Below are 22,183 nucleotides of genomic sequence, written 5' to 3' on the forward strand. Positions count from 1 at the left end.
AGCGGCCAACAAAATTCAGAAACAGAGAATTGCATGAATTGACGTCGCTCGATCGGTAACATTCTGCCGATCGAGCGGTGACAGAAACAGAGTAAAAACAGCAGAAATCTTGCTAGAAACTTAAGTCCAATACCATCAAAATATAATCATGCATTACAATCACAAATCTTCCAACTAATACATGAAATACTGGAGTTATTCAACCGCTCCAATTAGTACATAAAATTCTGGAGTTCAAAAACTGTTCAAAAGTAGAGAACATGCAACGACAACATAACGACGAAGTTCGATATCTAAACATGTTCCAACATTACTAGGTAGACATGCTGACACGACTTCTAAACCGAGTCTCACTACTAGCTCTCCCTCTTGTTGCTATCCAGGCCTACGCTGGCTTGATCCTGCCCCACCTGTTTCCAAGTACACATACAAAACAAAGCAACAGCCAGATAACCGATGAGATTGATAATCCCAAAAAAAGCAAACATAACAAGCAATGAAATCAGTAAACATGCTTTCAAGGCAACACATAATCAATGTCAACGTAATGAAATGCATGTCTTTAAAATGGGTTATCAAATCTAATAAATGAGGGATTGCTGCTGTGCTTTTGGGATCCCGAGGATGAGATCACGTAATGACTCACTGACTCTCCCAATCAAGGTGATGCCACGTATCCCACTCCTCTAGACTTTGACCAACCATAATGAGTATGCTAGCACTAGGTGAAAGGACTACGACCTAGGCCACTCAATCATAGTTCCCAAACTTCTTAAACAAAAAGGGCGGTTCTGCCCGCTGTAAACAAAGTAGGCTCAAGATGAATGCATAACAAAAACATAAGCAAAAGCCACATATGAAACTCAATCAATCAACAATACAAGTTTCACATGCTAGAACAAGTATTGATGCAATATGTGATTTAAAAGGGGAAACTCGAGAACCAACTGTCCCGAGTATGCTATCCCGCTACGATGATTGCTTTTACCTTTCAATGCAGTAGCTCCAACTCTGGAAACACTACAACAAAAGATTGTATCAACAACTATAAAACCTAAACAACAAACGACGGCTCAAGGAAAACTCTTTACCGATCTTCGTCCAACTCTCGACGACCAAATGCTGTTAACCCTGGGCTTGACAAACTCCAAACGAATCTGTTCAGATACAAATAAATTATCAATAACCACGATCAACTTACAAGCCAAGTTCAACAACTCAAAAATGGTTCAAATCTCCAAAACTCAAACCGACGGCATAACGGCTATAAACTGAACAAACCGAAAACGCAGACAGCAGTTCAATACTGATATCAACTCATATCAAAGCCAATACAACCAAAACAAGGCAAACCCAATACATCTAAAAATCCAGATTTTTGAAAATGGCTTCAAAAATCAAAACAAATCCGAACTTCGCTCCATTTCAAAAGCGACAGATAATAAACGATCAGAACTCTGTCAAGAACAACATACTCGAATCTCAAGCGATTCTAACAACATCCAAAAACTAGAATGTATCTGATCATAGAAAAACTTACGATATAACGGAGCTCTCGCTGCAGTGATTGCTAATCTGACTTCAGAAATAATTTCCAACGGCCAGATCGAGCTCGGAATGAAATTTCAAGGCTTGGAGAAAAATTGGAGCGCCTCTAATGGAGTTTAGGCATGAAGGGGAAGAAGAAGCAAGGAAGCAGACCAATCATTCCTTTTTCCCAAGTGTAGATAATATATTAAACTCAAAATTTGCGTTTTCCCTGAAATTTCCAAAATTTTCAAAAAAGACCTTGATCAAAATCAAGTCGTCTCTTGAACTCTGCAATCTCCGATTAACTCAAATAAACTCATTTAAGATAAAAACGGGGCGTTACACTGCGAGAATTGATTGGATGATATTGATCAGTTGTTCGATTCCATTGACTACACTGATGACCGCCGAATCAGGTTAATCATTCATCAGCTTCGTGGGGTTGCTAAGAGCTGGTGGATCATGATGAAGAAAGCAATGGAGAGTAGAGGTACGGAAGTTACTTGGACTCTTTTTAAATCTGAGTTTTATAAGCGGTTTTTCCCTATCTCGTATCGCAAAGATAAGGGAGCAGAGATTGCCAATCTGAGGCAAGGGAATCTGAACATTGAAGAATACGTGGCTAAGTTTGATAGTCTATTGCGTTTTGCACCGCTAATTGCCAGAGATGAGGAAGCAAAGGCCGATCAGTTCATCAATGGTTTGAACCCCGACGTATTCACGTTGGTAAACACCAACAGGCCTAACAACTTTGTGGATGCCATGAATCACGCAAAGGGAGCAGAAGCAGGCTTGTGGAGGAAAAGAGGTAATCAGGTAGCACCTCAGCAGCAGAGGCAGTATCAGAATCAACCATCTCAGTATCAGAATCCACCACCTCAGCATCAGAACCGGCAGCAGAGATATGAAGGTGGAAGCAGTGGAGGAAACAGAAAGGATCAGTATAAAGCAAGAGGTAAACAGTTCAAGAGGCAGGGGAACAGTTCTTCTAGTTCCAGTGGTTCCAAACAGTTCGGTTCAGGACAGAGTTCTGGATTATCATCCTTGTATTGCAGCAAGTTTGGAGGTAGACACTCACCAGACCAGTGTGTGGGAGTCTTTGGGAACTGTAACACCTGTCAGCAACCGGGACACTTCTCTAAGGTGTGCCCTCAGTGTATCAGAGACCGAGCTCAGAGTGGGAGTTCATCTCGACCTGCAGCTCAGCCTGAGAGGCAGTCTTCTGCAGTTCATTCTTTCCAGCCTCAGCAGCAAAACAGACAAGGAGGTAACTCTAGTGCGAACCAGCCTCCGAGACAGCAGGCACGAGTCTTTGCTCTGACAGAGGATCAGGCTCAGGCAGCACCTGACGATGTTATAGAGGTAACTGTTTGATTTTTGGTTATTCTGCTCATGTCTTGATAGATACAGGTGCTTCCCATTCCTTTATCTCTGAGAAATTTGTGTTATTACATGCTTTGCCTACTGAGTTGTTGCCTACTGTAGTAGCTGTTACTTCACCTTTGGGTGGAGGAATTGTTTCTATCAGATTAGTCAGGAACTGTGAACTGTGTTTTGAGGGTAATATTTTAGATTTCGACAGTATTGTACTTGGGCTGTCAGATTTTGATTGTATTGTCGGTATCGATGCTTTAACCAAGTACAGGGCAACAGTCGATTGTTTTCTGAAAGTTGTCAGGTTCAGACCTGAAATGGCAGACAAGTGGAAATTCTTTGGTAAGGGTTCTCGATCTAGAATTTCTTTGATTTCAGTGTTATCTATGACTCATTTGTTACAGAGAGGTGCAGAAGGATTTTTGGTGTATGCAATTGATGTACTGAAATCTAGCCCCGAATTGGTTGATATACCAGTGGTTAGAGATTTTGCGGATGTGTTTCCGGAAGATGTTCCTGGATTACCGCCTATTTGAGATATCGAATTCAGCATCGATTTGGTGCAAGGTACTCAACCTATTTCCAAAGCTCCTTATCGTATGGCACCTATTGAACTAAGAGAGTTGAAGGAACATCTTGAGGATTTGATAGCCAAGGGATACATCAGACCTAGTGTATCTCCTTGGGGCGCTCCTGTTTTATTTGTGCGGAAGAAGGATGGTTCTATGCGGCTCTGTATTGACTACCGTCAACTGAATCAGGCTACAGTTAAGAACATGTATCCTTTACCCAGAATAGATGACCTTTTTGATCAGCTGCAGGGTTCTTCTGTCTATTCTAAAATTGATCTGAGGTCAGGTTATCACCAGCTGAGAGTGCGAGAGGAAGATGTTCCTAAGACCGCATTCAGAACAAGGTATGGTCATTTTGAGTTTATAGTCATGCCGTTCGGTTTGACTAATGCTCCCGCGGTTTTTATGGGTTTGATGAACCGTATCTTTCAGCGTTATTTAGATGAGTTCGTCATTATCTTTATCGATGATATTCTTATCTACTCGAAGAACCGTACTGACCATGCAGAGCACTTGAGGATCGTATTGCAGATTTTGCGAGATGAGCAGTTGTATGCCAAGTTGTCTAAGTGTGAATTCTGGTTGGATCGAGTTGTCTTTCTCGGTCATATTATTTCAGGAGATGGAATTTCTGTCAATCCCAGCAAGATCGAAGCGGTTATGAATTGGCCTAGACTGACATCAGTACCTGAGATCCGAAGCTTCATGGGTTTAGCTGGTTATTATCGCAGATTCATTGAGGGTTTCTCGTCTATTGCCAAGCCTATTACCCAGCTGACTCAGAAGAATGTGCCTTTTGTCTGGACTTCAGATTGTGAGGCTGGTTTTGTTGATCTAAAGAGGAGACTGACCAGTGCTCCGATTCTTTCTATTCCGAAAGGTACTGGAGGTTTCACAGTCTATTGCGATGCTTCTAACCGAGGCTTAGGTTGTGTTCTTATGCAGCATAAACATGTAATAATGTATGCATCGAGGCAGCTGAAACCGAACGAGGCTCGTTATCCGGTTCATGATCTTGAACTAGCTGCAATTGTATTTGCTCTGAAGATCTGGCATCACTATCTTTATGGTAAGTCTTTCGAGATCTTCTCTGATCATAAAAGCCTTAAGTATTTGTTTTCACAGGCAGAGCTGAATATGAGACAGATAAGATGGTTAGATCTATTGAAGGATTTCGACTGTGAAATCAAGTATTATTCGGGAAAGTCGAATGCAGTTGCAGATGCCTTGAGCCGAAAGCTTTGTTCTCTATCTCTTTCGACTATCGGTGTTTCTCAGTTGATCGATGATTGTTGCACTTCTGGTTTAGAGTTTGAAACAAATAGTAAGACTATCAGAGTGTTTGCTATTCAAGCCGAGCCGGAGTTGTTTGTTGCGATCAGAGAAGCACAGAAGTCCGAGCCGAGCATTCAGGTTTCAGTAGAGAAAGTCAGATCTGGGCATCAGTCTGAATTCCAGGTTAGAGATGACGTTTTGTTTGTGAGTAACCGTATTTTTGTGCCTGATATTTTGGAGTTGAGATAGCGTATTCTCCGAGAGGCTTATTGCAGTCGGTTCAGTGTTCATCCTGGAGGTCGTAAGATGTACAACGATCTGAAGAACCAGTTCTGGTGGAAGAGAATGAAGAGCGATGTTGCGAGGTTTGTATTTCGGTGTTTGAACTGTCAGCAAGTGAAGGCAGAGCGGAAGCAATCGGGTGGTCTATTGCACAGTATATCTGTACCTGAATGGAAGTGGGATCACATTTCTATGGATTTCGTCACGAAGCTACCACGATCCGTTCGAGGATGCGATGCTATTTGGGTAGTGATCGACCGATTGACGAAGTCTGCGTGTTTTATTCCGTACAGGATGACGTATCGTCACGATCAGATGCCTGAGTTGTATGTTAACAATGTTGTGAGATTGCATGGGGTGCCGAAGTCGATCGTTTCAGACCGAGACTCTAGATTCACTTCGCACTTCTGGCACAGTATTCAGGAGGCACTTGGTACTCGATTGCATCTGAGTACAGCTTATCATCCTCAGACTGATGGACAGTCAGAGCGGACTATCCAGATGTTAGAGGATATGCTGCGAGCGGTAGTGCTAGACTTTGGCACTAGTTGGCAAGATTCTTTGCCTCTTGTTGAGTTTTCTTACAACAACAGCTTCCAAGCGAGTATCGGTATGGCGCCTTTTGAGGCATTGTACGGTAAGAAATGCCGATCTCTGTTGTTTTTGGATGATTTGTCCGAGTCTTCTGATTTGAGACCAGATATTCTTAGAGATATGGCAGAGCAAGTTAAGATCATTCAGACAAGAATGAAGTCAGCTCAAGATAGACAGGCAAAGTATGCGAATGTCAGACGTAGACCTCTGAGTTTCGAGCAGGGAGACCGTGTATTCCTTAAGATTTCTTTGTTCAGAGACACTGTCAGATTCGGTACGAGAGGAAAGTTATCTCCGAGATTCATCGGTCCGTATGAGATTCTCGAGAAGATAGGCGATCTTGCCTATAGACTTGCACTTCCTCCGTCTTTATTTGGTATTCACGATGTTTTTCACGTCTCTATGCTACAAAAGTATCATCCATATCCTTCACATATCCTTCAGCCTGACGAAGCCGAGTTAGATGAGACTCTGAGCTACTTTGAACGACCGATTCAGATCCTTGATCGAAAAGAGAAACAACTTAGAACCAAGTTGATTCCGTTAGTGAAAGTGCAGTGGAGCCGTCACGAAGTCGAGGAAGCGACTTGGGAGACAGATTCTGACATGAGACAACGATTTTCGGAGTTATTCGGATGACGTGAGTTCTTCTTACTGTCTTTAGTTCTTTATTCTATCTTATGAGTTGTGGTTCTCGTTGATTTCGAGGACGAAATCTCTTCTTAGTGGGGGAGAATTGTAACGCCCCGTTTTTATCTTAAATGAGTTTATTTGAGTTAATCGGAGATTACAGAGTTCACGAGCCGACTTTATTTTGATCAAGGCATTTTGAAAATTTTGAAAATTTCAGGGACTAAAATGCAAATATCGAATTTTATATATTATCTACTCTTGTATTGACTTGGTCATTCACTCTTCTTCCTCCCCCAACCGAGAAGCACCATTGTAGATTCCCCTTTGAGCTTTTGAGCTTTGTCATTCTGAGCTCGATCCGGCCGTTGGAAATTATTTCTGAAGGCAGTTTAGCGATCACTGCAGCGAGAGCTCCGTTTATCGTAAGTTTTTATACGATCGGTTACATTCTAGTTTTTGGATGTTGTTAGAATCGTTTGAGATTCGAGTATGTTGTTCTTGACAGAGTTCTGATTGTTTATTATCTGTCGGTTTTGAATTAGAGCGACATTCGGATTTGTTATGATTTTTGGAAGCCATTTTCGAAAATGTGGATTTTTAGATTGATGGGTTTGCTTTGTTATTGTTGTGTTGGGCATTGATATGAGTTGATATCGGTATTGAACTGCTGTCTGCGTTTCCAGTTTGTTCAGTTTTAGCCGTTATGCCGCCGGTTTGAGTTTTTGGGTTTTCGAATCATTTTTGAATTGATTGAAGCTTTGGCTTGTGAGTGATCGTTGTTGTTGATCAACTCTTGCCTTCGTACAGATTCGTTGGAGTGGTCGAGCCCTGTGTTAGCAGCATTTGTTCGTCGAGATTTGGACGAAGAATGGTAAAGAGAATTACCTTGAACCACGGTTGTTGTTTAGATTGTTTAGTCTTTGATACAATCTTTTGTTGTAGCTTATCCGGAGTTGGAACTACTGCATTGAAAGGTAAAAGCAGTCATCGTAGCGGGATAGCATACTCGGGACAGTTGGTTCTCGAGTTTCCCTTTTTAAATCACATATTGCATCTACACTTGTTCTAGCATGAGGAACTTGTGTCTTGTTGATTGATTTTGCTTTTGATTATGTGGATTATGTTTATATTTCTGTTATGCATTCATCTTGAGCCTACGTTGATTTCAGCGGGCAGAACCGATCTTTTTGTTTAGAAGTTTGGGAACTATGATTGAGTGGCCTAGGTCGTAGTCTTTCGCCTAGTGCTAGCATACTCATTATAGTTGCTCAAAGTCTAGAGGAGTGGGATACGTGGCACCACCTCGATTGGGAGAGTCGGTGAGTCGTTACGTGATCTTATCCTCGGGGTCCCAAAAGCACAGCAGCAATCCCTCGTTTATCAGATTTGATATCCCGGTTTAAAGACATGCATCTCATTACGTTGTTATGGATTACGTTGTTGTCTTGAAAGCATGTTTATTGTTGTATTACTTGTTATGTTGCTTTTACTGAGATTATTATTCTCACCGATTATCCGGCTGTTGCTTTGTTTTGTATGTGTACTTGGCAACAGGAGGGTCAGGATCAAGTCAGCATAGACCTGGTTAGCGTCAAGAGCAAGAGATAGAAGTGAGACTCGTTTAGAAGTCGAATCAGCATGTCAATCTAGTTTACGTTTTACGATCATGTTTTGTCATTCGAACTTCTTGTGTTGTATTGTAAGCAAGAATCGATGTAGGTAAGTCCGAATCGAATGTTTTTCTTCCCTAAACTGTTCTTGTATTGTTGTTGGCTTTTCAGATTTTTTAAATGCAAGTGTTTAGGTTTGGTTGAATTTCCTTTCGGTGCCTTGGATTTTTGGGCAAGAGGACGGCGCGGGCGCGCGGCCTTTTGGCAAGTTAAGGGCCCGGGCGCGCGTTCAGAGAGCGCGGGCGCGCTAGTTCTTGGTGAGGCGAGGGCGCGGGCGCGCTGGCTTCGGCGCGGGCACGCGGTCGTTTTCCTTTTAAAAAAAATATTGTGATCGCTTCGATTCTTGGTTTCTTGTATGTTTAATTGTTGTTTACTCCGAGAATAGTGGTTTAGAAATGAGGTCTCACATGCACCCTTCACCAGATATGAAATCAAGTCAGCTCTTTTTTATTTGGGGCCTGAAAAGACACCTGGACCAGATGGGATTTCGGATCTATTTTATCAGAAGTATTGGCATTTAGTAGGGGAGGATGTCACAGGAGAAATCTTGGCTATTCTTAAAGAGAATTCTCCAATGAAAAGCTGGAACAAGACTACTATCACTCTTATTCCCAAGGTTCCGAATCAGCTAATGGTGAAGGAATTTTGTGTGGTCAGTCTTTACAATGTGTGTTATAAGATCATATCTCGAGCTATCATGAATAGACCGAGGCCGTGGATGTCAAGCATTATTGATTAAACCCAATGTTCTTTTTTTCCAGTCTAATTGATTTTAGACGTTATTATTCTTAGTTTTGAGGCAGTGCATTGTGCATTGTATAAGGAACATGAAAAAATGAAAACTTGTTTATGCAGATCTGAAGCTTGATATGAGTAAGGCTTACGAATAGTAGAGTGGAATTTTATTGTCTTTATTATGAGCAGGATAGGGTTTAGTGAATCTTGGATTCATAAGATAATGTTTTGTATCTCATTGGTAAGCTTTTCTTTTGCTCTAAATAACTCTGTAGTCGGCAGTCTGAAACCAAGACGTGGAATTTGCTAGGGTGATCCCCTGTCACCATATATTTTTGAAATTTGTGCTCAAGGATTTTTTATTGTATTATACAATAGTGAAGCACAGGGTACACTAAATTGAGTCAAAATAGCACCAACATGCTCTACACTGACTCATATTTTCTTTACATATATATGATAACCTTATCTTTTTTTGGGCCACAACAGAAGATTGTAATAACGTGAAAGCCTATATAAAAGCCTATGAGTTGGCTTCCAGGTAGTTGATTAATTTTGAAAATGTGGTACTCTCACTCAGTTTGAATACTTCACCTGGTATGATATATTGGATCAAAACATCCTTAACAATTCCCGTGGTCGAAGGACATGAAGTTATCTTGGTCTGTAGTAACCCGAGTTCTATTTTACAAGAATAAAACGGTATAACACTGTTAAAGGGTTATTATCTGAGAAAAAAATGGATAATGAGCTCTGGTACGTCCAGAAATGGTTCGGGAAGTTTGAGGACCTGAGTCATTCGGATCCAACCGAACTGGTTTGGAAGCACAGGGTGCGATCGGACCGTCCGAACAATATTTGGATCTTTCAAACTCCAGTAGAGTTGTAAATTGGTGAGTTTTCAAAATAATGTTGACAAGTGGCAAAATCAAACCATCCGAAGTGGATCAGACCGTCCGAATGCAGCTGTCCAGTGAGGTGTGAAAATGTTGTTGATATGCAGAAGCATGTGGGTTCGGAATGTCCGATGTGCAGGATGGGATCGTCCAAAGACGGTCGGAACTTCGGAAGTCAAGATCGGAATTTCCAAAAAAAATGTCGAGATACGTGTCAAGGCGTGCAAGATCGGATCATCCGAATCCTTGATCGGACCTTCCGAACTTCGCTTATATAGAGGCAACGATATTTCATTTTCAAGTGCCAATTTAAAATATTTCCAGAATCTTGTCTATTCTGAGTGCTACTAGTCTTATACTCGAGGATCAAACGATAGTGAGACGCTTCCGAGATCGTAGTGAAGTTGTGCCTGAGTTTTGTGGCCTTCGACACCAATAGGGATGGCAATTGCCAACAGGGCAGATCCAACGGGTCTAACCCAAATTGGACCCGTCCCGCCTAACCTCACCTCGCGAACCTGACGGATCCAATTCGGGTTAGACCCGTTGGATCCTCCATAATTTATATAATTTTAAATTTATTAAATAAAAATTTTAAATTTTTAAAAATTAACAAAATCCATTATTTTTCAACTTTGTATTAATAATATTTAAGAAAAAAGTTAAAATTTATCAACTTTTATTAAATTAATAATTAATAACAAAAAAAATTATAATGATATATTTTCATATCAAACATATCATAGTAAAATAAAATCATTTCAATCCAAAAATATTGTAAACAAAAATTATGGTAAGGTATTAATTATTTAATATAAAAAAATTTAATTATATATTATTAATATATACATATATATTTTATATTTATATATATATGTATATTTTGGCGGCACGACTTTGGCCAAACCCGAGACCTGTCCCGAACCCGTTCGGCTGGGTCTAGACCCGTCTTGTCGGGATGGGTTTAATATTTGGAAAGGTTTAGACCCAACTCATTATCATCCCTAGATACCAACAAATTGACGACGAACGCAGATGTTGTCTAAGATCTCTACTAGGTTTTTTAGAGTAGTTATTAACTTAGTTAAGACTTTTAGACTGGTTATAGTCCATAGGTAGAGCCGTCAATTTAGGTTAGGTCCGCCGGATTGACCCGTCCCGCCACACAATATAAGTGAGTTGGATTGAAAATTTTTCAACCCAACTAAAGGCAGGCCAACCCGTGTGGATTGCAGGCCTGGAGAAAAAAATTTAATTTTTTTTAACTTTATGATGATATATGTATTTTTTTAATGAAAGTTGTGAATTTTTTTGTGTTCATTACTTTATATAAATTTTACACGTGTGAAATCAATAATTAAAAAATTTATTAATATTTATGAAATTTATAATTAATTATAATTATTTTTATCTTTATTTATTTATTTTTATTTGTAGTAAGTAAACTCACGGGATGGCCCGCCTAACCCGCAACCCACCTTGGGTTAGGTTGGGTTAAGTATTTCCAGCCTGCAGGGATGGTGGGCCAGCCCGCCTTCGATCCATCAAACGGTGGGTTTTTGGTGGGTCAACTCGTCCCGCTATGGGTTGGCCCATCTAACAGCTCTAGTTATAGGGATAATTAATCACTTGAATGTAGGCTTGAATCATAAACCCTGTGTACGGATCTTTCTAGTAGATGTACTTATGTACTGACTGAGATATCCAATGATTATTCATGCTTATATGTTGCTTTTATGTGCCATAATACATGTTTTATTTCTCTTTACATATGATTTATGTGCATGTATCATGTCGATCCTGCACCTCTTTTGAGATAGCCATATTAGTAGGGTCGCTCATCCCTACACTCTCGATATATGATCTGACACCATGAGCTACAGATTTGATAGGGATAGAGGCTACGTTGATGAAGACGGGTGTGTGAGATACCCAGCGGATTGGATCCCAAATGGTATACTCACTATGGCACCTAGTCTGAGAAGAATTGATCTGGTTGACCCAGTTACCTAGTCACATCATGTAACACCCTAATTTTATCTTAATTGATTTAATTTGAGATAATCGGATATTAGAGAGTTCAAGAGCCGACTTGATTTTGATCAGGGTCTATTTTGCAATTTTTGGATTTTTCAGGGACTAAAATGTAAATTTGGACTTAATTAGATATTTATACAAGGGTTGACATTTCTTTTCACACCACCTCCTTCCCCAACTCGTCTTTCCTCCATTGAAGCTTGGAAAAGTTTTCTCCAAACTTTGTGATTTCAGTTTCTGCTCGATCCGTCCGGTAGAATTTATTTCTGAAGGCAGATTAGCGATTACAGCAGCAAGAGCTCCGTTCTATAGTAAGTTTTTCTTCGATCAGTTAGACTTCTATTTTCGGATGCTGTTGGAATCGATTTAGTTTTGGTTATGTTGTTCTTGAATGAGTTCTTATTGTTTATTCTCAGTCGATTTTGAAATAGAGCTTCGTTCGGAAATGATTTTTGGAAGCCTATTTCATGGGGGTTTGAGATGTATTGGATTCGGATTTTTATTGTTTTTTTAGCATTGATTTGAGTTGTTTGCAATGATGTACTGCTGTCTGTGTTTCCGGTTTGATCAGTTATAGTCGTTATGCCGCCGGTTTGAGTTTTGGATTTCGAACCATTTTGAGTTATTGAACTTTAGATTTTGAGTTTGTTTGTCGTTGTTGATCTTCTTTTGCCTACGTACAGATTCTTTGAAGTCTGTTGAGCCCAGAGTTAGCAGAAATCAATCGTCGAAGAGTTAGATGAAGAGCGGTAAAGAGTTTACCTTGAGCGTTTGTTGTTGTTTTAGGTTCTATAGATTTTGATATAACCTCTTTTGTAGCGTATCCAGAGTTTGAGCTATTGCATCGAAAGGTACAAGCAGACATCATTTTAGCGGGATAGCACACTCAAGACAGTTGGTTCTTGAGTTTATCTTAAATCACATACTTGCATCAATACTTGTTCTAGAATGCGGAACTTGTATTTTGTTGATTTAACTCTTGCTATTATTGAATTATGGTTTAATGCATTTCGTTTTCTTTATGCATCCATCTTGAGCCAAAATCCTTCATTTCAGTGGGCAGAACGGCCCTTTTATGTTAGACGTTTTGGGGGCTTTAAGCGAGTGGCCAAGGCGTAGAGGTTCCTCTAGCGTCAGCATACTCCTTATAGTCGCACCAAAGTCTAGAGGATGGAGATACGTAGCACCACCTAGATCGGGAGAGTCGGTGAGTTGTTTACGGGATCTCATCCTCAAGATCCCAAAAGCAGAGCAGCAATTCCTTGATTATCAGAGTTGATATCCCTGTTTTAAAAACATGCATTTCATTCGTATTAACATTGAATATGTTGTCTTTATATCACGATATTGATATATTACTTGGTTGCATGTTATTTTTCTTTTACTGGGATATCATTCTCACCGGAGTTATCCGGCTGTTGCTTTGTTTTGTATGTGTACTTGGCAACAGGTGGGGCAGGATCAAGTCAGAGGAGACTTGGTTAGCTTCGAGATCAAGGGATAGAAGTGAGACTCGGTTTAGAAGTCGAATCAGCATGTCAATCTAGTTTATATTTTGAAGCATGTTAGAACTCGAACTTGGTTGATGTTGTAGTTTTTATTATTCGAATATTGTGGATTGAATGTTGTCGTTGCATGTATTATGAAACTTGTTATGTTTGAATGTACTGGACATGAGCTTGACAATTTTTTCTGCTGTTTTTCTCCTCAGTGCTGTCATCGCTCGATCGGTAGAGTTTGACCGATCGAGCGATGGAATTTGGGCCAAGTTTCTATTTTGAGAATTGCTTGCCCGCTCGATTGGTTGAATCTTACCGATCGAGCGGCGCTAGTTTTCTTCCAGGCAGTGAGTTTGGAATTTTTGCTCGCGGGCGAGGAACTGTTCTTTTCAAAAAAAAAAAAATTATTGCTTTTAATCTTGGATCTTGTATGCTTATCTTTTGTTTAATTCGAGATTAATTGTTTAGAATCGAGGTCTCACATTAAGTGGTATCAGAGAGATAAGATCTTGGATTGAATTAGAGTGAGCGGGGTAGATCGAGTCCGCATGATTTGAATTCTCGCATGTGATTGAATTCGTTAAATGATTATTTAAATGTCATGCGAGCATGCTTTATTAATTGAGAACTATTTGAATTACATGTTTGAGTGATTTAAATATTAAAGCATGAGATATTAGAATTGAGGATTTAAATTTTTCCTGATATGGAATGAGCTTTTTGAACACAGATTAAGGACACGAGATTTTTGAATTGAGATATTTGTGTCCTAATCCTCTTGATTATGAGATATGTTTCCTCGATGAATTTTGAACAGGAAACATTCAGTAGCAAAACCCGTTTGAACAAACTTGTTCTGCGACTGAACGAATGGATGTCACTCCGACACCGATGGAAGATTTACTGTTGAGATTTCAGTCGTTTAACCCGCCTACTCTGAAGAGTACTGAGAATGCTAATGGTTGTGAAAGCAGGTTAGAAGAAATCGATCAGCAGTTTGATTCTCTAGGATACATCGATGACCGACGAATTCGGTTAGTTGTGTACCAACTGCAAGGCATTGCAAAAAGTTGGTGGATAGAAAAGAAAAAAACTTTAGAGAATCAAGGTTCGGACATTTCTTGGAGTCTGTTTAGATCCGAATTTCTTCAACATATTCCATTTCAACATTCGACTGGCTATAGAGGGAATAACTTTAGAGAACACCTTCAACCGAAGGGTAATCAATTCAAGACGTCTGGGAGCAGTTATTCTAGCTCCAGCGGATCGAAACAATTTGGTTCAGGACAGAGTTCTGGATCTTCGGGAATGTTTTGCAACAGTTGTGGAGGTCATCACCCCAGCGAGCACTGTCTTGGAATTTATGGTAGTTGCAATATCTATCATCAGACCAGACACTACGCGAGGATATGCCCTCAGCGTGATACTGTTGGTTCTCGATCAGGGCGTTCTTTTAGACCGATGGTTCAACAAGGGCGACAAGATTATGTGGTTCATTCCTTTCAGCCGCCGCAACAGAATTGACTAGGAGGTTATCCGAATACTAATCAACCTCAGATGCAACAGACTTTAGTCTTTGCTCTTAATGAGGATCCGCAGACTCGGGCTATACCCGGAGATGATATGTCAGGTAACCATTCGAATTTTGGTTTTATGCCTGTTGAATGATAGATATTGGTACTTTTCCTACCTTTTTATTGAGAAATCTAGTTTGATATTTTCCTTTTGTTGAGCTTTTGGGTTACTTTAATAGCACTTCTTGATTTGGACGAGAATAATATTGAAATGGGAAGTTGGTACTTAGGTCATCGGATTTTGAGTTATTATCCGTTGAACTGTTAACCAAGTACAGGGCAACCGAGGAATGTTTTCAGAAAGTTGCCGGATTCAGATCTGAATCGGTAGACGAGTAAAAATCCTTCGGTAAGAATTCTTGATTCGTAGATTCTATTGATTTTGTTTCTGTAGAATGACCATTTATTACAGAAATGTGCGGAAGAATTCTTATGTCTGCAGATGATGTCCCGAATTTTAACCCGATCTGGGTGATACACCAGTGGTTATAGAATTTGCAGACGATGTTATAGCAGGATGAGCTTCCAGTTTTGATTCCGATTCGTCAGATTGACTTCAGCTTGGATTTCAGATCAGAATATCATCTTCCTTAGATCAAACTCAGAACGAAGTTTGTCGCTTAAACTTTGTATTGCCGTGAATTTGGTAGACGCTCCTGCAGTGCGTATGTATTTTAGGAGCCGAATCTTTCGGAGATACTTAGATGGATTCTTGACTATTCTTGTCATTGAAATTCTTATCCGTTCGAAGAGTCGTACTAATATTTCAGATTCTTGAAAGTTGTTTGCAGATTTGCATGTCAAGCAGTGATATGATTTTTATATTGACATCTGAATTCTGTTTGGATCGAGTTGTCCTTCCTCGATCATATTATCTAGAGGTGGAAGTCCTGTGGTTCACCTCAAGACCAAAGCTGATATGAATCGATCTATATCAGCGTTCTTACATGAGATTAGAGGATGAATGAAATCTATCCCTGATTTTCGAGGGGATTCTTATTGTTTGTGAAGCCGATTACTCAGCAGAATATGTTCTTCTGTCTGGACTTAATTTTATGAGACCAATTCTTATTGATTGAAGAAGAGATTGATCAGCGCTTCGGTATTCTTTATTCCTTTCTGTACTGATGATCTTGCAGTACGTTGAAATTCTTCTTATTGAGATTTGAGGTATTTTCTTGTCCAGAGGAGTCACTTGTTTTCTTGAGCATCGAGACAGCTGAAGACGCACGAGACTCAACGTCCATTTCTGGATATTGAGCTCGGAGCGATCTTATTGATTGAAAGATCTGGTTTTATCTTTTTCTTCTTATGCGAAGATTCCCGTAATATTCCTGATTTTAGAAGCTGTAGTACTGGTTTCACCGTACAGACTGAGTATGAGAAAAAGAAGATGATTAGAGGTACTAAGGAAATTCCGATTGGAAATCCTTATAACCGGAGATATAGTATGCAGCAGCGGATGCTCTAAGCCAAAATATATGTTTTTTTATTTTATCTACTATCAGCATTCTCCTTGATTGCTAAATACGACACTTTCGGTTTAGAATTCGAAGCAGATAGAAGTTCTATTAGCATTTTTGCCTTCGAGCCGAATCAGAATTGATTGAGAAGATCAAGATCGTTTAGAAATTTTTTTTTCAACTTTTCAGAGTTCGATTAAGAAAAGTTAGAACTGAACCAGCCTGAGATTCATGTCGGTTTTGATACTCTATTTGAGATTGAGCATATTGTTGTGCCAGATGTCTCTAATTTAGAGACAACATATCTTGAGATTGCACATTGTAGTGTTTCAGTATTCTTTCAGATGATCGAAAGGTTTAAGATGATCAGAGTCAGTTCTGTTAGAAGCTGTTAAAGAACGATGTTGAGGTAAGAATTCCTATATTGTGAATTGTCTACAGTTGAAAGCAGAGAAACTACGACCTGATGGTCTGTAGTACAGTTTATTCTGGTTCAGAATGAGTTAGAGATCATGTTTCTGAGGGATTCGCCAGGAAACTTCTTTGATCAGTTTGAGTTTGAGGTGCTATCTGTTTAAGATTGACCTATTGGTGGAAGTTGCTTCTGTATTCCATACAGAATGATTCTCAGTCATGATCAGATGTTAGGTTTTTTGCCAGAACTTTTGTCAGATTGTATGATTGCCGAATTTGGTCGATTTAGATAGAGATCTTTGATATACCCTTTCTTTGGTATATTCTTCGAAGAGGCTTTTGTTATTCGATTGCAGCTGAGTACTATTGTTATCCTTAGAACGACGGACAGTTAGAACAGACATTTTGTATTAGAGGCCTTGCCGAGCTGTAGTGCTAGGCCGACCCAAAATTTGTATAGCCTGATTTGGGCTAGGTGAGGATGAGCGGTCCATGCTATCTCTTAAGCTAAATTATTACCAGACTTGGTAATTCTTGGTACCTATCCTGAAGGTCCATGGTTCTAATTAGAGGAAGATGTGAAACCCCCTGACTCCGGGAGGAGAAGATCTAGAGTATGGTGCTTGATCCTTGCACTAGCTGACGAGTGTCTCTTACTCCTAGGGAATTCTTGTACAACAATAGCTATAAGATGATTATCTGGATGACATCTTTTGATGAGTTGTGCGAGCAAGAATGAAAACCTCTATTGTATTGGGATTATTCTTCTTCTGAGTCTCCTGTTTTGGGACCAGATTTGTTTCGAGGTTTATGAGCAGTTGTTAATTGTGTGTCGAGAATGAAGAGGACTTGGATAAAGCGGTCGAAGTATACGAATGTTAGATGCAGACATTCGTATTTTGATCAGAAAGATCGAATATTTTGAAGATTTCGACTTTCAAAAAGATTTTTCAGAGATGAGAAGAGAGAGAAATCGTCTTTGAGATTGTTTGAATCTCACTAGAGTCCGGAGATTATAGGCGATCTTGCCTACAGACTTGTTTTGTTCCGTCTCTTCCTGGTTTTCACGAGGTGATTTCCGTCTTTCGTTGCGGATTATCTCCAGATCCTTGTTGCTGAATTACCAGACCAGATTTTTCCTATGCTCTTTTAGCTGATGAGACTGAAATTTGGCGAGTTACCGAATTGTTAAGACGACTGATGCAGAGTTTGAACGAACAGATGAGCAACTCCGAAACAAACCGATTTAGTTTGATTTAGTGCAATTGAGTCATTTTGGATTTGAAGAAGAAAGTTGGGGAACAGAGTCCGATTTAGAGTAGAAATTTTCTGGACTTAATTTCTCACAGATTAATTCTCTTGCAGTTTTGGGTTTTATCTCTTAATTGAGTTTATTTGAGATAATCGAAGATTACAGAGTTCAAGAGCCGACTTGATTTTGATAAGGGTCTATTTTGCAATTTTTGAATTTTTCAGGGACTAAAATGCAAATTTGGACTTAATTAGATATTTATACAAGGGTTGACATTTCTTTTCACACCACCTCCTTCCCAACTCGTCTTGCCTCCATTGAAGCTTGGAAAAGCTTTCTCCAAGCTTTGTGATTTCACTTTCTGCTCGATCCGTTTGATAGAATTTATTTCTGAAGGTAGATTAATGATCACAGCAGCGAGAGCTCCGTTATATAGTAAGTTTTTTTTCAATCAGTTAGACTTATATTTTCGGATGTTGTTAGAATCTATTGAGTTTTGGTTATGTTGTTCTTGAACAAGTTCTTATCGTTTATTCTTAGTCGGTTTTGAAATAGAGCGTCGTTCGGATTTGTTATGATTTTTGGAAGCCTATTTTGAAAATGGGGGTTTTTAGATGTGTTGGACATGAGCATTGACACGTTTTTCTGCTATTTTTCTGCTCAGTGTTGTCATCGCTCGATCGGTAGAGTTTGACCGATCGAGCGATGGACTTTGGGCCAATTTTTTGTTTTGAGAATTGCTTGACCGCTCGATCGGTTGAATCTTACCGATCGAGCGGCGCTAGTTTTCTTTCGGGCAGTGAGTTTGGAAGGTCTGCTCGCTCGATCGGTTGATTTCTACCGATCGAGCGAGGAATTGTTCTTTTAAAAAAAAATTATTGCTTTTAATCTTGGATCTTGTATGCTTATCTTTTGTTTAATCCGATATTAGTTGTTTAGAATCGAGGTCTCATACATCACTTGCATGCATCAAATCGATTTTCATGCTCATACTTTAGGTAATAGGCCTTAGTCGTTCAAGTCCTTGGTTTTATTTTGGACACTCATTCGATGGGACGGGTCTCAGTTTGGATGAAGTAGGAGGCTCGAGACAGGGTTAGGAGTGGTGCCAGTGAGCCCTGGAAGAGGTTATCTGTTTCCATTTTTATGGTTTGGTTGGTTGAGATACAATTCGATATGATTGTATAATAATTATCCGATTTTAGTTATTTTCGTTTTGGTTTTTGGTTGTATTCTACCGGAGGATTTATCAGATTTACTACTTATTTTTTATTAATTTTATAACTTTAAACTAATTTCATTCTTAAGTTCTAGCTAATAGGTGATCTGCGTCGGATCACTACGCAACAATCGGAAGAAATCCGTCTTATATATGGCGATTTCACTTTGGATAGAGATCTCCTAAAGACAAGCATGTGTTGGCGGATAGGCGATGGATCTACAGTGGCTATCGTCCGAGATAAATGGGTATCATCAACACGTTCCAAACTTAACCCTCAAATGGTTAAACTTCTAGAGGGATCCGATGTGAGCACTCTAGATGTTAGTCGGTGATGGAATGAGAACCTCATTAGCAATGTTTGTATGTCATATATTGCCCAATAAATCCTCAACATTCCAATGATAAATAACACATCGGATAATATCATATATTGGATATATAATTCAAAATGGAAATATTCGGTTAATATTTGATATAGAATAAGAATTGGGTCGCATAAGTCCCCTGAAATCAATCCAGTTCTAATGCATAGCAAAGCTGATGGGGGGCAATCTGAACCCTCTTGATACCGCCAAATATCCAGATTTTTGGTGACGAGTGCTTCACAATATCATTCTTACTGGTCAAAATCTCATTAAACATCATGTACCAACTTCAATGTATTGTCTGTTATGTCACATTTTCAAAGATTCAACGTGTCATGATTTGTTTATGCGTTCGGCTGTGTGAAATTTTTGGAGTAAAAATGTAGCATGGCAAAACTTGGAACAATACAAGCTTGATGATACACGAAAGAAAGTCTGGTGGTTGATGCATTATCTAAATCATGAGGAAGTCGAGGAATTTATTTGCCAAACTTGGAAGGTATGGCAAATGAGATGCAAGACCATACATGGTAAAGGAAAATACGATACGAGAATTCGAGTTGCAAATGCCTTTCATTTCTTGTATGGTTACCTTCAAGCTAGGAGGGACTTCTTAATCACCAAGGACTAATCCAAAATACCATCACCAGAACGATTGATATCTCCGCTGCATGGTCAAGTTCGAGTAGATGTGGATTTCAGCTTTCAGGAGGTCAATAATCAATGTGGTACAAGGGGTAATCGGTAATCGTAATCCGCAACCATGAAGGCCAGATGTTGGTAGCTTGCGGAGGTGTCCTTCCTGAACCAAACTTTGTTTTAATGGGCGAGCTATATATTAGCAATTTGAGAAGGAATTCGCATTATTCAAGACAGGTTTCCATAAAGTCATCATCCTTCCAACTCACTTTTGGCATTGCAACCAGTCACATCGTTATTGCGTGATTTGAGCTATATTGGTTCATATGCTTCAAAGATCAAAACTATGATTGATAATTAAGGCTCTGTTTGGACAATTTTTTTAAAAACGTTTTTAGTGTTTTTTAAGTTAAAAAAAAACTTAAAGTATGTGTTTGGTTAAATTTTTGTAAATTGTTTTTGAAAAAGTTTTAAAAAAGTGTTTTTCAAGTACACTTTTTGAAAAAAAATTGGAAGGTGTTTTTAGGTGTTTTTATAGAAAAAACGCGGGTGAACAGTCAGGTCAAATGGGTCACAGGTCGGGTCATATCGTAAACTGGTCATTTCAGTCCCAGATCTCCCTTCTCACAACCCTAACATTTTTCATGTGTTTTCCTTCGTTTTTCTCTTGCTCCTCTCATGGAAACTCATTGCCGCTGTCGCCACTGTACAATCTGCAACTATGATTTGGGAGAAGAATATTGTCTCTTGGCTTTCTCTTCACGCTATACTCATGATTGGTTGAAGTAGGCGAGAGATACAATTAAGTGGTCCCTGATGAAGAGTATCCCCCATGCGACGATCCTTCACCTAAAATCATGAGAGGAAAAAACAACAATGACATCATTAGTTGCGCACAGTTTAGAGACAGATAGCAGATTTTTATTAATGGAGGGAACACATAGAGCATTTGGGAATAATAGGTCAGAAGAACGGAAGGGTGGTAAGAGACAACCTGTGTGAGTAATGGGAAGCCCAGTGCCATCACCAACAACAACGCCATCAGTACTAACATACGGAGCATGCGAGGATAAATTGGAAAGATCAGACGTCACATGATGAGTGGCTCCAGAGTCGAGTATCCAGTCGGAGAAAGCAGGAGACGCAGCGATGTAGGCAGCAATTGACGGACCAGGGAAGCCAGAGACAGTGCGAGGCTGACCAACATGAGGAGCAGTAATAGCAGTAATAGCACGAGGACTGAGGATATGACAGGTGCTGGAGGCGTGAAGTCCAGGAATCGCCGTGACGTGGAGGGGCCGGTGGATGACCGGCGGCAGAAGCAGGTGATAAGTACACTTTGTATGCATTAGTTCGTGATACTTTTATGTTTATTTTGTGTGCATTCATATTATTTTGTGTGTTGTTATGTGTTTTATTGCATTTGTGTGCATTTCATTCTCCGGGTTCTATTTGTAGGAAAAATGAAATTTAAAAGGGTTTTGAAGAGAAGAAAAGAGAAAAGAAAAAAAAAGAAAAAAAGAAAAAGAAAAATCCAAGCGCTAAACATTTTGTTCGCACTACATATTGTGCAAACACACAACATGTAGTGCAAACGGGAGAGAACAAGCGCGTTAGCGCTAGGTGTAGTGCAAACAAGCATGAGGAGGCGCAAACGCGCATTGGAGGATGTGAACAGTGCATGGTGATGCGCTAAAGACCAAGGAAGAAGCGCAAACGCGCAAGGGAGAAAAGGGGTTAGCACAAGGAGCTGTGCGTGAAGGTTTACTCGAGACAGAAAGTGTCTCGCTCGAGCGAGACTTGTGCTCGCTCGAGCGAGACGTCGGGAGCAGAAAAAAATCAGAAATTTTGGAATTTAAAAAGTCTTATTTTTCGGGCTTTACTCTATGGGCTTTCTAAGACATATAAATAGAGGAGATTAGAACGTGAAAAGGATTCCTGATCGCAGCAGAGAGAACACAACGCAGAGGCGACTATTGCTATTGCTTGGGAGAAGATTTCTTCCTCTTTTATTATTTTCTTTTGATTTTTCATGATTAAAAACTTTTTTTAAATCATGAATTTATTTATTGAGTAGTTTTTCTTCGATCAAGGCCACGTGATTGGGCCAAACAATTTATGTAGAAAACTTGATTTGTTTATTTGAGATTTTCAGAC

Source organism: Henckelia pumila, chromosome 1, assembly GCF_033568475.1.
Source record: "Henckelia pumila isolate YLH828 chromosome 1, ASM3356847v2, whole genome shotgun sequence".
Lineage (NCBI taxonomy): Eukaryota > Viridiplantae > Streptophyta > Magnoliopsida > Lamiales > Gesneriaceae > Henckelia > Henckelia pumila.